This window comes from Protopterus annectens, chromosome 1.part1, assembly GCF_019279795.1.
Source record: "Protopterus annectens isolate FY-2018-M chromosome 1.part1, PAN1.0, whole genome shotgun sequence".
NCBI lineage: Eukaryota > Metazoa > Chordata > Ceratodontiformes > Protopteridae > Protopterus > Protopterus annectens.
Genome location: NC_056726.1, coordinates 1,922,552,036 through 1,922,569,117, shown reverse-complemented (window position 1 = coordinate 1,922,569,117; position 17,082 = coordinate 1,922,552,036).

Sequence of the window (17,082 nt, the reverse complement as noted above, 5' to 3'; positions counted from 1 at the left end):
TGGTGTAGAATGTGTTGTTACCTGTATCTATGGTATGGATGTGAGCATGCAAGAGAATCGGGTGGCTGAATGGTATGCCAGCAGATAGTAGATACCTATAGTGGCAACATGAGATCTGTAACAAATACTGATGTTACCATAGTAGCCAGTACTACACAGTGTGACAAAACCCACTGCAGGAAATGTGCTGGGCCAGATGTGTCCATATGACTCACACATGCCAGTCAGGGAGGTTTACATACCCAACAACAGTCTCAGCCAGCAGGACAGGTGTAGACAAACACAAACAATGGCTGTGCTATGGCCTCTGAATGATGCCTATGGGTAACCCCTCCCCCAAGGCCTACACAGACAGACTACAGCAGGTCAGGCAGTGGGTTGTTAGTTCTGAAGGGTAGGAAGTCAGAAACTATATGTAGGTCAATCAAAGCTAAGACCTGTAGTACACTTATATGCCTCTAGTCAGCATGATAGGTTAGAATACAGAATGAAATGGAGTACCTGACATACCAGTACAGTCATAGCAAATGTGTACAAGTGTCAGGCGTGTCCCCCCATCCTATGTAGAAATGTAGAAACAGTAAGGAGTGCCCCCCCATCCTGTGTAGAAATGTAGAAACAGTCAGGTGTGCCCTCCCAATCCAGTGTAGAATTGTAGAAACAGTCAGGTGTGCTCCCCTAATCCTGTGTAGAAATGTAGTAACAGTCAGGTGTGCCCCCTCCCAACCACTGTATAGAAATGTAGAAACAGACAGGTGTGCCCCCTCTCCCAATCCTGCGTAGAAATGTAGTAACATTGAGGTGAGCCACCCCTTCCAATCCTGTGTAGGAATGTAGAAAGTCAGGTGTGCTCCCCACCAACCCAACTTAGAAATGTAGTAACAGTCAGGTGTGCCCCCAAACCTATTTAGAAATATAGTAACGGTCTGGTGTGTGTCCCAGTCTGATGTACACACATTGTAACAGTCAGGTGTGCCCCCCCACAACCCTATGTAGAAATGTAGTAACATATATGTGTAGGTATAATAACAGTGGAGTACAGATGCCCAGAGGTGGCCAAGGTAGCAGGATAGGTTGTAGCACTTGCACAATATGCAGGCATGTGTGTGTTGGGTTGGTGTGTGTTTCATATTGTGTGAGAGTGGTCAGTATGTATACATGTTGAGGTAAGACCTGGTGGCCATTGCCCACTACTGCTGATGGCAGGGACAAGTCCTCACAACTGCAGTGCCAAAGACAATTCCCATCAGTATAACACATGCTAGCAGTAAGCCATTGTAAATGTATGGTGGTAATATGTGTCACCATCTGAAAGACTGACATGGCATGGCTGTTGGGCTAGACATACAAGTAATACACAGGGGAGAGTACCCCAGACATACAGTATATATTGTGTCACTGTGAAATGGAGACACCCTTGGAATTGTACATACAGGTATGCATCACATTATTAGGTCCTGTAGTAGGGGATACCGGTGTTGTCTGCCCAAACACATGCAGATCACAAAGGAGGTAGGACTGATGTATTGGGAAACACTTGATGTACCTGCACATGCCAGCATAATTGGAATGCCCCATGCTTATCTGTGTGTCAGATGTAAGTAGTGTCCATAGCACACATGCACCCACCTCACGCAAACACCACCCAAAGGTGCCTCTCTGGTCATATCCCTGCTGTGGGGAATGGGTTTAATATGACCCCACCTGTATATGGCAATAGCAAAGAAATGCAGCATGCAGTGCAGGTGTCCCATGCAGGTGTGTCCCTAGCCATAGGTTGCACCCTGCAACCTCCACACTGCCTGATCAAGACTGATAGAAGGTATTGGCATGACCACCTAGCACACCTACCCTGTCACCCCAGGGAATATACTGTATGGCGATCTGAGACTGTAGGACTGACAGAATGCAGTGGCCTGCCAAATCTGGCCTGCAGCAATACCAAATGGCCTACATGCCTCTGCCAAAAGCCTGTGTCTCATTCGTACTGCTAATGCATGTTATGTCATGGACACCCAAATAACAACATAACACACTCCACATAAGCCATATGCAAGGCCATGTGGACAAACCACAGTAGCATTTGCACCATGTTTCACTGCATGAACTGTGGACCAACACCAACACACAGCTGTGATGGGGTGATAACCTTAAGGAAAGTATCAGAGAATGTATGCATAACGTATGGAAGAGGATAGAATAATGGGGGGGGGTGGGAGCATGGGCAGCATGGAATGGGAAAGGTCTGACACAAAGCTGTGTGCACAAACTATGCTTGGCTGCAAACACATAAATGGGTGGCTACATACCTGCCCGTACACCACAATAGGGGTAATGTCCTGACTCATGGCCCCTGCCTCTGGGTAACTTGTGCAAATCTATCCAGCTGTGGAGTATTGTCACAGCAAGATAAGGCTATACTGTCATGACAATGGATGTACACGTATGGGATCCTCTGACAGCACTGTACCAAGGTGCTGAACCAGATACACAGACCCAGCAGCAAGTGTCTGCAGCTCCCTCTCCAGAATGGCATAATTTACCATGAATATGTAGGCGTCTGCCCACAATACTGAAGAAAGCTGCAGTCACCCTTGTCCCCCAAGACATCACTGTGAGCAGGAATGTCCACCTGACAGTACATGAGGACATAAAACATCACAGTGTATAACAGTACACATGTCTGAATATCTCTGCTAAGAGCAGTACCATGCAGCTGAAGCAACACACAATCACCTACAGTACACACTATACCCTGCACAGTTTGTCCCCATATTGCCAAATGATTGACGGATATCCTGCAGAAAGTTTGCTACCTGTAGATGTACAACACAAAGGTCTGTACTGGAGTACAAACTACCTGGAATTGATTCACACATTCAGTACAGAAGGGCATACTGGGCAAACTCATACACTTGGAGAAATGAAGGCAATGTCAGACAACAATATACTGAAAGTTCATACTGGGCATGCTCACACACTTAATAAAGCCCATGTCTGCAAACAACAGCGGACCATACATATCTGGCAGTTGCAGATGTTAGTGCATACACTCCTTTGTATGTACCAGTCATGCTTTGCACACGCAGTGGATAGGAATACAGACATATATCCAAGGACAACACACTATAATAAGCCACAATTAGACATACACAGATGTGTGGAAGAGAGTGATTGTGACAAGTAACCATCCATTATGAGGCCTGTCCCACCCAACACACAGTCAAATGGCTACAACCACATGAGGTGTAAATGTCACTTACTGTGGGCATTAGCCACCAGTATCCATCAGCATTACAGACTATGTGGTGCAAGTGCTAGCTGTGCAGCATGACTGAACAAGGAAGCAGTCATCTAGCAGCTGTATACACGTACCTGTGGAATATAACCCTGCGTGTGCCCGCATGTGGTGTGTCAACCTCTAGATGAATGGGTTATGGCCCATGCACACACACACACTGCCCTCCCCATAGACCTACTACGACAAGCCTGCTGATGTCATTCACTGCAAAATACACCTTTGGGAAAGGTGTAACACAGGAATCTCTGTGGCATGTCCTATAACTGCATACTGCGGTAGTGTGATAAACTAGTTAGGTAGGAGTTCTAATCCCAGACATGGCAACTCTGCGTGTGTGTGTGTGTGTGTGTGTGTGTGTGTGTGTGTGTGTGTGTGTGTGTGTGTGTGTGTGTGTGTGTGTGTGTGTCCCTGTCTGTGTAGAGAGCAATGATTTTTAGGCTAGTCACACTCACTACAATTCAAATGCCCTACTTTGGCAATCCTGCTGATATCATTCACTGTGAAATACACCTTTGAGGAAGCAGTACTCCAGTAATCTCTGTGGTGTGTCCTATACCAGCATAATGCTGTAATTGATATAGAACTCTGGTAGGGGTTCTGTTCCCACACGTGGCAGTTTTGGATGAATTTGTGTGTGTTTCTATGTCTGTATAGGGAGCAATGCTTTTTAGGCTAGTCACACTCACTACAATTCAAATGCCCTGCCTTGGCAATCCAGCTGATGTCATTCACTGTGAAATACACCTTTGGGGAAGGATTACTCCAGTAATCTCTGTGGTGTGTCCTATAACAGCATGATGCTGTTGTGTGGTATAGAATTCTGGTAGGGGTTCTATTCCCACACATGGCAGTTTTGGATGTATTTGTGTGTGTTTCTACGTCTGGGTTGGGAGCAATGATTTTTAGGCTAGTCACACTCACTACAATTCAAATGCCCTACCTTGGCAATCCTGCTGATGTCATTCACTGTGAAATAAACATTTGGGGAAGGAATATTCCAGTAATCTCCATGACGCATCCTATAACAGTCTAACGCTGTAGTGTGATATAGAGCTCTGGTAGGGATTCTGTTCCCACACATGGCAGTTTTGGATGTATTTTTGAGTTTTTCTATGTCTGTGTAGGGAGCAGTGCTTGTTAAGCTAGTCACACTCACTACAATTCAAATGCCCTACCTTGGCAATCCTGCTGATGTCATTCACTGTGAAATACACCTTTGGGGAAGGAGTACTCCAGTAATCTCTATGGTGCGTCCTATAACTGCGTAGTGCTGTTGTGTAATAAACTTGATAGGTAGGAGTTCTAATCCCAGACATGGCAGGTGTGTGTGTGTCTATGTTTGTCATTTGTATCCTGTGTGGAGGTGGCTGGGAGTGTGTAACAACTGGACTCATTGTGGAATGGGTTTTGCAGATTTCTTATATGATGGCCCTAGTATATGTCGCAACATCAACTATACAGGGATAACAGATGTGAAATAGCCGAGAGGCTGGGGTACAAATCCATACTACTACATGTGACATCAAGGCCAGGTAAACAATGTTAGCAGCCCATGTATTACCCAGAAAACACTCTCAACCCATGTCTCATACATACACACACACACACACACACACACACACACACACACACACACACACACGCACGCACACGCACGCACACACACACATACACACACACAAACACACACACACAGACACACACACACACACGCACACACACGCACACACACACACGCACGCACACATGCACACACACACACACACACACACACACACACACACACACACACACACACACACACACACACTTGCCTAGGCAACAACCACTATGTTGGTAGTACCCTGCATATTGCCCACTAATAGTAACCATGGTGTGATTGCAGTGGGCTACAGAGGGCATGGCATCCTGTCCATCCATCCAATAGGCAGGTACATGTAGACAGTGCACCTTCCCTATATTCCCCACAGGACACCTGCAACACCTGTGGTGCCATCAAATGTGACCCACAAAGGACATACCATACCTGAAATACATGCCCTGTATGGACATATGCCACTAACACCAGGGAATACCTGTATTATGCTATCAGTCTAGGTGCAGGGTCAACCTGCTGTCTATTAACAGTTCCCTCCTCATGAGGGCAGAACTCGCACATCTGATGATAACAATCTGTGTACACAATATGGGCCAGACACCCCAGGTACAGTTTTACTTGTCACTGTGCATGCATGTGGGAGGTGTGCACATCCCAGACACAGTCCATGTCATGGACTAAGGAATACATACATGGCAAGCAATGCACAGCAATGGCCACACGCAATAGTTACCAAGGTGACTGGATGGTGAATACAATACACACCTGTGTGGGCAAATCCAGACACTCCACCCTTGAGCCGCACTGCAGACTATTGTCATATGGCCTGATGCCAAGTTATACCCATCACCTAGCCTTGTATAGCTGTCTGGCACAGTCGACCACTACACACCTGTGAAGCAATAAACCCATGCATGTCAGTGCTGGCACCCTTTGTCTGTTTGTGTGGTGTATGATGCCTCTGACTGCATTCACACTCACTACAACCCCCATTTGCAAACAGAAGCATGCTGTCTGATGTCAAACACCTGCACATAACTTTTGCTGATATAACCTTCGTATAACCCCTGTGGTGCATGTGATACCTGCACAATACTGTGCTGTGGCACTTTAACTAGTAATGAGTTGTATTCCTGACCCTGCCAACTGTGTTAATGTGTGTGGGTCCCTGTGAGAGTCTGGCTGTGTTGATGCTGACACCTGTTCATGTGGACAGGCATGTGTACTACACCTACCATATAGCTACCATATCACTGTTGCAGATGTCACTCACCATCACATATACGTTTGGAAGGCTCCTTCACATTTAACCTATGTGGCACATCCAATAACTTCATAGACATGTGATAGCAATACATAGTCAGTCAGGGGGTTGATACCCTGTACTGGTAGGTGTGTGACACAAACATGCTTAAGTTTTACTCTCCCACCCCTCCCTGACTTATCTTTCCCTCTGTCTGCCTCTCTCACTCCCTCTCTGGTGGATGTGGAGACTTACACCTTCTTTGTTTAGGCAGCACTGTGTGTATTGTAAGTGATGCTCATCATCAGCTGATGGCCTCTGCACAAATTGCAGCCCTCCTCTAGCTGATTGCATGTGGAACAGCTGTGGTAACATTCCCATAACCAATTGCATGGAAACGCACTCCAATATCTAGGAACATCATGTTAGTGTTGTTCCTTTTCATTCACTGTGAGCAGAAACTAGATCTGTTGTTTGGCAAACAGCATCACAGATGGATTGGGGGTTTATCTAACAACATACACTGTGGAAACAGGGCAACACACAGGAGGGGGATGTGCCTGACTTGACTACAGACTGTAAGTGCTGATAGACTGCATTTGGAGTAATGTTGATTTAACAGGGTGTGTGTGGATATGGATGTCCTACATGTTTTAATACCTGTCATGTCAGTGCTATGTTTATGAGGAAACCCCCATCTGTAAGGTCATCTGCAGACTGGGCAGTGTGTGCTGCCTTTTGTTTCTTGTGTTACCCACACAGCACCTATCTGTGAACTGCAAAAGGTAGTGTGAGGATTGCAGTCAGTAGATGGTGACAGCCGTGAGAGTTACTGACTTCATATCCCTCATAGGACATATGTTGCAATAAACCCTGTTACAACAGTAGAGGTATTAGGTTATCACAGCAACATGTCAATATTGGCCCTGTGTTTGAGCCTCCAGCCACAACTTGTCAACCTTTGTACATATATCATGCAGCAAAAGGTGCATATGTGCTGTACACCATATTTATTGACATCATATCTGATAACAAGCCAGTGAGATATCAGACTGCTATACATGTTATGTATAGTAGGGGTTATATTTGATGACATAACCTGGACATTCTGTGGTTGTGTGTACAGTACTGAGGTCTCTGTACTTATGTCAATCAAATTGCAAGCAAGTCTAACCCCAGGCTTAAATGATGTTATTTCTATAAAGCCTCTATTAAATAAAAAAGTGGATTTTATGAAATGAAATTTAAAATGACACGGTTTTATAAATATAAAAGAAAAGGTGAACAGTACTTTTTATAGTGACGTGTTTTTTTACAAGATTTTAAAAGGTGGTTTTAACATGTTTTGTGCACTTTAAATACAACCCATCAGTTCTTTTAATGAGTGACATCACTGATTGAATGAAGTATTTAATGAGGAAATAGTGAATGAATGTAGATTCTGATGAAATCCCTGAATGTAGGGAAGAAAGTGCTCAATCATTTGTAATTTGTGAATAAAAATTTGAAGAAGTGATTCCTAGCCATGGCAGTGTTTGTTTTTAGTATTTACTTATGGTGATTGTCGACAGTGTGTGTATTGTTAATATGTACCTTGGCCTGTGTACAGACTGTGGTTGATTTCATTGTTCTTGGTCTTGTTCTATCTGATGTTACATGCCGCTTCATTGTATGTTACCTATCGGCTTACATGTTTGTAGGGCCAAACACACACATGTTCCATACAACAGAGAGGCATCGGACTACACTGTGTAGTGGCCCAATGTATGTAGGGTTAGTGTGTGAGTGGCACATATGAGGCTGGTGTTGAACAGATAGTCCATATAGTGTAATATTACGCTAGCTTACCATATGTGGCTGTGGCTGTGTTCACATTGGTTGTGGTAATGCACTTTCGCACAGATGTCTGTTACTCTGTGCTGTGACATGCCTGTAGAGCCTGCTCTGTATGCAGGTACATGTGTATTCCCCCAAAGGAAATGTAGGCCAGTGTTGAGCCAGTCTGCCTGTAGCCTGCACAGTGCTTTGTTACATGCCTAGCAGCTTAGTGTACTTACCCAGTGAGATATCATGCCCAGATACTTGCCAGATGTACTGCTGCCAGGCCACCATAACAGTCATGTATGTCAGACAAAGCAGTGGGATGCTGTACAGATGTCTGTCACTAACTAGTGGGTAGTATGTGGTCATGGCACCTCTGTACCAGTGGTTATTATGTGTCAGGACAAGTGTGTGAATGCATAACCTATGGGGGCAAATGTATACCAGTAGTTACGTGATATATCCATCTACATGGCTGTTAACATCCACATTGTCAGGCTTGGTCCACATCTTGCACTAATGGGTTCTCTGTATACCTCTGGACTGTCCAGAGTATGTCAGACTGTCCACATATATTGGCCATATATCTGCTGTAGTCCACAGGGCATTACTATGCTAGCAGTGGTACTGTACTATGATGTCCTTAGGATGTCTTTCAGTAGCCAATGGCGCACGTGTTAAAAGCAGATGTGACCTCCCACACACACCATGTCTGTGAAGACCATCCCTATTAAAGTAGTAATAGTCTACAAATATACCTGCAATACATACCCAACATCCCCTTGCACTAAGAGGTTGGGACTATTGGGGCTGAGGTAGGGCTCCACTCTATGTTCAGTACATATGGTGATCATATATGTATATAATTATCCATATATATGTATAGATATATACACATATATATATTGATATACATAGATGGATATGTATATGTATATATATATATATATATATATATATATATATATATATATATATATATATATCCATACATATAAACACTCAGATATATACATATACGGAGCAATATATGTCTGCACATATACAGATAGAGATACATATGCATATATATGTATGGATATCTACATATATATTGAAAGTAGTAGGTATATCAGAATAGATATGTATACACATATAGTTATAGATATCTACATATATACCAACATATCTATATCTGTACATATAGGATGTGCATACATATATAGCTATAGGTTCATAGATTAGTACTAGGCTAACTGCCCTTGCAAGCCATTTTAAGCCTAGCCAATTATCCCTTGTGAGACTCCAAACCTGCACCTTGTGTTTGTAAGGCAAACACCTTAACCATTAGGCCACCCTCCCAACCCAATATATGCATATATCTATATATACACACACACACACACATATATATATATATATATATATATATATATATATATATATAGATAGATATGTATATATATGTATGTATGTATGTATGTATATATATATATATATATATATATATATATATATATATATATGTATATGTGTTCATATGAAGAGATGTACACATGGCCATATATATATATATTGCACTATACAGATGTGTATACATACATATGTATGAGTATACATGTGTATGTACATGTAGACATATATCGACCTATTATATGTATATAACCATATTCCCATCATGTGTAAACCTCACGGTTGTGTATACCCTCCCAGATGTATCTCACCATATGTATCTGCTATGTGTCCATTATGATAAAACAACATATGTGATGCAACAGTCAAATTAATAACAAGGACTATGCAACTTTGGAAGTAAAGGAAATTGTTCAATACTACTCAATATTTATATTGACAGCTATATTGGTAAAACAACAGCTGTCTTTACATTGATCAAGTGTTGCAACTGTAATGTACAGGGTCTTGGGTTCAAGTACTACAAGAGCTTTTCATTTTGTTGCTGGGCAGAACAAGGGCTGTCAGATACTTAGTGGTTAAGGCAGTTTTGATCAGCTTTAAGCAGGTTTGCATAGTAACCTGTGATGTGTTCAACTGTACCCCAGATATATCACTGCCATGTTGTCACCACAGTGCCATACCCCATTGTGGATTATGACTGCAGACCAGACCATCCTCATGCTGATACATGTACACCTACAACACAAATGGATAATATTATAGGGACCGCAATCAACCATTGCTACTAACAGCTATAATGTATCATTGCTGGATGGCTACACTACCTGGCATATATGCATTACACATCACTCCTTACATGTTACACTGCAGTACTGTGGTATACTGTAGTTCAGTCACTGTGTGCATCAGCACCATATTAGCCTGCTCCTGCATTGATGGTAATTATGACAGGGATGTGGCACAGGTATCATCATATGCACAGAGCATTCTTGTGCCGACACATCTACACCTAGAACACAAATGGATAACATTATAGAGACCACAATCAACCAGTGTTACTAATAGCTATAATGCATCATTGCTGGATGGCTATACTACCTGCCATATATGCATTATACTTTACTCCTTACAACATGTTACACTGCAGTACTGTGGTACACTGTAGTACAGTCGCAGTATGCATCAGAACCATATTAGCCTGTCCCTGCATTGATGGTATGGGTGACAGGGATGTGGCACAGGTATCATCATATGCACAGGGCGTGATGTTGGTTTGCCAGAGGCCAAGGGAGGGCCATACATATGACACCATGTGTGTGGGTGAGGGGTGTACTTCAGTGAGCTGGGCATGATTCTGTAGTGTGTGCAGGTATGTGGTTGCCCTAGGTGTGTTTGTATAGTGTGTGGGTATGCATGCACACAGTTCTGTGATGTGACTGCCCTACACAGGTGTTTATGGACAGCTGCAGACCATACCTGGCAGGGTGTGCAGTTCACTGCCTCCGGCCACTGACACATGGACTGTCCCTACCAGGGGTTCCATGGGCACATCCAGGTACAGGCCTCAATATACTACTCTCATTTGCTGTTGACAAATGTCTGCTGGTACCAAGACTCTCCTGGGAATGGCCAAGACCATGTGCACGTGGCCTGCTGTGGTGTGGTGTGGATAACAACCCCCCCCTGCACTGCCAGGGCTGGTACTGCCACTACAGGAGCCCCTTGGTGTTCTAGCATGTCCACGCTGATTGCCAGCTGTTGGTAGGTGTTGCTGGCATATGTCCATGTGGCTGTCTGTGCACCCCCCAACACACATTCAAGCACAGATACACCATGGCCGATGAGAGCCATCATCTCACCATGCTGTCTATCCGTGAGCTCGATATAAGCACGGATGGCAGTAGACAGTTCATGGATGCTGTCGCTTACAGATGTGAGAGCATCCCTCTGCAGCCTCAGGCCTTGTCTGGTGTAATGTTCCATATGTGCCTGCGCTGCCATGACAGCCTGAATATTGGCCTGCTGGTACCAGCTATGTCACCTCTGCCAGGAGCATGATGCCCAGCAGCTCTACCATGAGCACCCAGGGACATCTGCCTATGTGGTGCCCTGCGAGACATCTGGCTATGATTGCTGCAACTGGCCACAGTAGGCATGGTTCCCACACTTTCTTGTCCACTGCCACCAAACGCCAGCTGTCCCTCCGCTATGACCGCTGATGATGGGGTATGTATAGGCACTGAAACTGTGTGCGTGGTTGGGGTGCCTAAAAGGGGGATGTCAAATGATGGTTCAATGTCAGCCCCTGACAACCCCACCTGCGCCTCAGCATTACTATCATCATCTTCGGTGTCCATATGGACACCATCAGATTGCATGCAGGAGGGACCCTGACCCACCTCGGTACCTGTGGGGGAAAACAAATGCACTTTAACACCTGTACAGCATTGCCTAACAGTACACACACACATGCACATGCACACACACACACACACACACACACACACACCTCTGTAATATCTACCTGTCCATGGCTTTACAGACAGTCCCACGTATATGTCCATGTGGTACCCCATCCTGCATCACACTTGTTAACATACACACATTGATACCACTCATTAACATAGCAGTCCTCTAAATGCCTACACAAGCAGTCACAACACATGACCTGTTTCTACATTACCTGACTGACATGTGTAGTGGTTTTAGATGGCCTCACTGCTGTCATTTTGTATTTACCCTGTGTATGTCCAGACATCTTGAGCATGGCCCCAGTATGTGTGGGCTACTATGTTCTATCCATAATATCTTGCACAAGTGTGTCATGTGTATCTAATGCTCAGTACATGCCAGATATGCTGCTCATTCAGACTATCATGTGACAACTGTAATATTTGGATACACTTCCTGGTGTTGACTAGTACTTTCCCAATGAATCTGTAGTGCTGCATATGTGGATTGTAGGTGATCTCTCTGCTGAATGCGATATTAAGGTTGTACCTGGTGTCACCCTTCCCTCTCGATGCCTGTTCCATGCTACAGACCATATTATACTATCAGCTGTCCTGTGATTACACACATGACAAGTATTCCTAGTGTGTAATGTGGCAGTCCATGTACATGTGCTGCATGATCCTAGAGAGAGGTACTGCTGTATGAACACCCCACAATCACACATGTGCATACATGGCCAGCCACACAAACACACACACATGCACACAAGCATCCTGCATGCATCAACCTCCTTCCACTTCAACAGAGTGACCCTACAGACAAACTAATTACGCATCAGGATGCACACACACACACACACACACACACACACACACACACACACACACACACACACACACACAAGTATACAGGTGAGGTTGCACAATGATAATGCACACAGTCCTCCTATTAACCTCTATCAACATGCTTAACATATGGTACCAGACAGCATGAAGTGCAGCTATAGTCAATTCATACTGGCAACAGTATACATGTGTGTGATGCATGTGCTGTGTCACTAGGTGAAGTCCCTTCCCTGGATACCACTGCGCCCATGAACACGGTATTTCTGTGCACCTGTTCTGCACCCTTCCATGTACTATGCACCACACCTCACAGGTGTGCCCATTGCTGAATGTGTACTACTGTGTCGGTTATGTCAGCTTTAATGCTCACAGCCCCTATGTTTTCCAGCAACACATACCTGGTATGGTATGTGGACAGATGTAATTTGTGAATGCCTTATGTCTGATGCACAGCTCTCAACATCAGTGGACCAGGTATGACCAATCCAATACTCTTAAACTGACAACCATCAGAGCATACCATGGCTATGGGGGGGGGGGGTGTACACAATCTCATTGATATGACGCACCCATCCTTGATCTGCCATGGGACCACATCACCACATATCTTAGCAGTACATGAGCCCAATATATGAATATGTCCTGTACTTTCACATGCAGTGTCTACGGAATGTGCTAGGTGTGTAGATGCTGACCATGATGTATAGACACAATGTGCGAATATGTGTGCACACCCTTATCATGATGGTTCATCGCACCTCTTGTTGTGTGTACTACAGCAGTCACTACTCCTGGCAGAGGTATACCAGCGTGGGCCAACTGCATTTGCCAGTGTATGTTCAGTCTGCCCTACACATGTCCCCCTAGTCTGCATGATTGCAAGGTCTACTCATGTGCACATCTCTTGGTGTTCACACACTGCCGTCACTATTGTTGTCGGGGTAGGTTTATGGCTGCCACAGGTTCTGAAACTGACTATGCGCAGATACAGCCATTCTTAGCATCCTTAGGTTCCCTACTGCAATGCACTGGTGTGTCATGCTGACACCCCCCCCTCCTTCAGCCAACTTGCAGATGCATGACAAGTAAGCCCTACACTTGTCACTTTGCACTGTCCCATACACTGAATGCCACGTTTCAACCTAGTCCCAGCTGATAATGTGGACTACTGTAATGCCTTATGCCATAGTGTATCTCTGCAGCAGTTGCCATTGTCCTACAGGTATATACACTGGTGTGGCACTGTGTATGGGTGTTGTTCCAAACATGTCCCTACTGTAGGCCATGTCTCCCACCATCATGTTACTCCCTGTGGACACATTCTGCAGTGATAGGATGTTAGTTATCATGCAGATGTCTGATTTACCCTTCCAATACCCCATCATGGTCACCCATGTGATGTAATGCATTTCACAGCAACAATACGTGCACATGTGCAGCATGCATTCTGGATAGGTGTGTTATATGTGTGCATGGCATATACCATAGCCATTACAGGCCCAGTGTACATGAACCATACTCACCAGCTACAGCCAGCTGCCTTGATGGTATCCCGGAGGGACCTACATAAGAGGGTGAGAGATGCAAAGTCAGTGGCCACAATTTGTGGACATACATGTATATATATATATATATATATATATATATATATATATATATATATATATATATATATATATTTATTTTTATATATGTGTACATATGAACATTCAGACATCAGGTCTACAATGTCACAACACCTTCCTGCACAGCTGCACTGCTCTGCCTTGCTACAATACAGACAGTTGCCACATATGGACACAGCCTGACATTAGGGGGGTATATGTAGGGCCAGATTGCAGGTAACCCTATTACACACCTATGGCATTCCTGCATGCTACAATACAGATTAACCTGAGTACCTGCAAGGAGTGGGCTGTGGATCCCACGTGTCCATCATAATGGCATTACTTCCACCACCAGCAATTGGCCACGTAATATACATACTTCCCATTACACAACACACACTATGATGGCTAACATCTTATCAGTCAGTGCTGCTCTGCACGGTTGTGGGGTATGGCCCACTACCCACAGGGATGGACTCTATTGTCCTTAGCAGTTTTTCAGCTGAGCATCATTACAACACCTGAAGGCACATATAAAGCATTCCACATCATCTATCTCATTATTATGGACCAAGTACTATGGTCAATTACATATATATATATATATATATATATATATATATATATATGGTTCTAGGTCATAAGATCGACAGCCACTTTCACCGACAACAGAAACATCGACACCACATTATCGACAAACCATAAACACGACACCTCACATGCCCGACAAACAAGTAGCCGACGGTCCACAAACACGAAACAGCATACACTGCACACACCACAATAACAACAATCAACTAACAAAACACATCCCCTTATCCAAAAACCACACACAGAACACAAGCACACCAAAATCCTCACAAACCCACACTAAACCTCACACACACAACTATGTCCAACCCTAACCCAAACCCTTACCCTAAGGTCCGTCACTATCACACACTCAGCTAACCCGCGCCCTAACCCTAACTCACTTAACCCACCCCTAACCCAAAAAATACCACTACCGCACACTTACATAATCCGCGCCCTAACCCTAACTCACTTAACCTGCCCCTAACCCAAAAAACTGCCACTACTGCACACTTACCTAACCCGCGCCCTAACCCTAACTCACTTAACCCGCCCCTAACCCAAAAAATACCACTACCGCACACTTACCTAACCCACGCCCTAACCCTAACTCACTTAACCCACCCCTATCCCCACAGACTGTCACTATCCACACTTACCTTACTTGCACCCTAACGTCCGTCACCACCGCATACTCACACAGCCTTCTTTCCAACTCACTATCCCTGGCATCGGCGTTTTCATCCTTAGCGTCAGTCTTCCGAGTGTCGATCATCTGGCGCCCGCTAATCCGTTGTCGGTTATATCGGCTGTCGATCTTCTAACCTAGACCCATATATATATATATATATATATATATATATATATATATATATATATATATATATATACTTCACATACCTGTTCTGGGACTGCAGACTCTTCTAAAGTGTTTGGTATTTTTTTTACATTATATGCACTCTCTCTCTCTCACTCTCAGTCTATCTCCAGTAGATGGAATGAGCTGCTTTGCATAGATTGCAGCATGGAATTTGTAGGTGATGCACATGATCAGGTGATGGCCACTGCACCAATCAGTGCCCTCCACTTGCTATCTGTATGCAGCATACTGTGTAGTACTTCCAATTACCACTGTCATGGCAACCAACTACTATAAACCCCTACATCATGTGGGCATGGTCCCTTTACCTTTCCTGTATGATGGCCATCCTTCCTGTGTGTGGGCATCAGTGTTACAAACAAAAGGTAGCAATACTGCTTACAGGAGAACCTGGACACTCAGGCCATCTACATATTCAGAGCTATGGACAGAGTTTGAGTAGTGTTGATGTATACATTGTATAGCACTGGCATTACAGGGTTTGTGTGCACATACTAGTTTAACTTGGAATGCAGTCCATCTGCATAGCTCTCAACTGTGGGCCTATCCTCTTGATGGCCAGAGATGTGCCTATTATGTTTTGTCTGTCCACTACACAGGTCTTGTGTCAGATATATCACTGTCAGTGTGTGTGTGTTGAGTGCTATTAGTACATGGCTACATCCATTTCTGTTTCTTGCTTCATATTCCTGACTATGGGTATTTTGCAGACTATCCTGTAACTCCAGCAACTTCCTTAGTGTATGACAACAGTTTTACACATATGGGCCTATGTTCCAGCCTCTGTCCTCCACCTACACACCAGGCTTTGCATTTATGACATGCTGTCAGGGGTTGTTCTGTAGTGGGCTGTGAGTATGTCATGCTTCCATTCCTGCCATCAGTCCAGTGCTGTTGTGTCCCCCACATATACTGTGGGATTGGGGCAATATATGTGTGGGCTTCACCTACACAGTACATGTGTGCCCTCATGCACTCCAGAGGCAAGTGTATGCAACAGTCGTATATGGCCCTGTATTATTGAGTCGGGAGTATCAGGGGTAAGCTGCTTTAAGGTATCTGGATGTACATTACCATACAATCCACCCTGGGTAAATGCAGGCCTATTTCCTCCTGCCATACAGACTGTTCTGTTTGTCAGTGTGATTGTGATTGTGATTGTGTCAGTTATGCCTTGTTATGTAACAGATACATCCCATTGTGTCAGCTGAGGTCTTTACCCCCTAGGGATTGTGTACAGAGTGTAGATGGAGGCTGCTGGACTACACATCTGCCTTACCTACTGTTGATTGTTTGGTATCCTGTGGCCCAGTCTGTCTTTACTATTGTATACTTGAAGGCCTCAGCCTGGATAGCAAAATATGTA